Here is a 1,591-nt window from a genome sequence, read left to right on the forward strand (position 1 = left end):
ACTTTTTTTGGCTTTTGCGTACATTGAACAATTTTTTTTTTTTTGGATAGCATTTTTTAAATAATTTGCATTTTCTATAAATAATTTCGTCAACAATATAATTTGTTTTGGAGTAGTTTTGATAATTTACTCTTAAATAATCATCACATGTCGTCTTTTTAATTAATTTACTCAAAGTTATTTACTGTAAACTCAGATAAAATATATTGTTTTATTAATTAATATTAACCTAAGAACACACATTCCCTTTCTTCTTCTTTTTCATCTTTTCTATCATGCATGTGATCATTTTCACCTTTGTTTAATATGAATCTGTCTTTTTTCGATAGTGCCATATATATGGGTAGCATATACACAGGGTACGATTTTATGAATTATTTTATTGACCAATTCCTTTTGTTTTGTAGATTATAGGTCGGCTTAATTCAACGCCTAATGCGCTCTATAAGATTTTTCAAATCTATAACTTAAGAATAGAATTAATAGCTAATGAGCATATCTTTTACATGCTTCCACATTCATGTGCAAATTAAATAGGACAATTCACGACAAATACACAAGTCTTTTCCTTGATACACTTAATTTGGACATGTTTGCTATTTCTATGTAAAATATTAGTGTGTGTATAAAATGATGATTATATATATATATAACACAATTTTATATTAATTTTCACTTTTCTTTCTGTTAGAGTAGAAAACATAATGTATTCGGAAATTAGACACTAAATTAAAAACACAAATTTATCATCATACTACTATAAATTATTACTTCTTTAGAACTTTTTCCCAGTATAGAGATTTTTTTTTAAAAACATAAAAAATATTGCACATAACACTTTACAACCGGTGAAATACGAAAAGTGATCCTCCATTAATTATAAAATAAAAGAAATTATTATTTTTCCAAACATGATTTGTGGACTTCAATTTCCAAATACTTTTGTATTTAAGCAAGATTCGTCGGACTCCGGCGAAATCTATAAAAAAGGGGCAAGTTTGCCTAACTCCCAGCGAACTCCACTCAAGTTTTTTTTGAAATACGCATTTTTATGTCTAGAAAATAGTATATAGATCTACCAAAAGTATATTTTAAGCATGGCTTGTTGTCCGTGTATTTTTGTGTACTCCTATATACTGTTTGTAGATCTATATACTATTTTCTAGACATAAAAGTGCGTATTTTAAAAAAAATTGAGTAGAGTTAGCTGGGGTTAGGCAAACTTGCCCATTTTTATAAAGTTCGCCAGGGTTAGACGAACTTGCCTATTTTTATAGAGTTCGTCGGGGTCCGGCGAACATGCTTAAATGCCAAAAAAAAAAATCGTATTTAAAAAATTAAAATTCAAAAATCATGTTTGGAGAAATAATATTTTTTTTATTTTATAAATGAAAAAAATCCAAAAGAAAAAAAAAATACTCCTAGATAATAGTTATCAAACTTTGATAGTGGATAGAGAGAAATAATACTAACCTCATGTTACGGAGGTAAGAGGTTTGCTTATAAATTGAAAACCTTTTTATTTTGTTTTTAATCAAGTCATCTAGATAGAATAACATAATATTTGTTTGAGTAATTTTTATTTATATAT

This window comes from Arachis ipaensis, chromosome B10, assembly GCF_000816755.2.
Source record: "Arachis ipaensis cultivar K30076 chromosome B10, Araip1.1, whole genome shotgun sequence".
Lineage (NCBI taxonomy): Eukaryota > Viridiplantae > Streptophyta > Magnoliopsida > Fabales > Fabaceae > Arachis > Arachis ipaensis.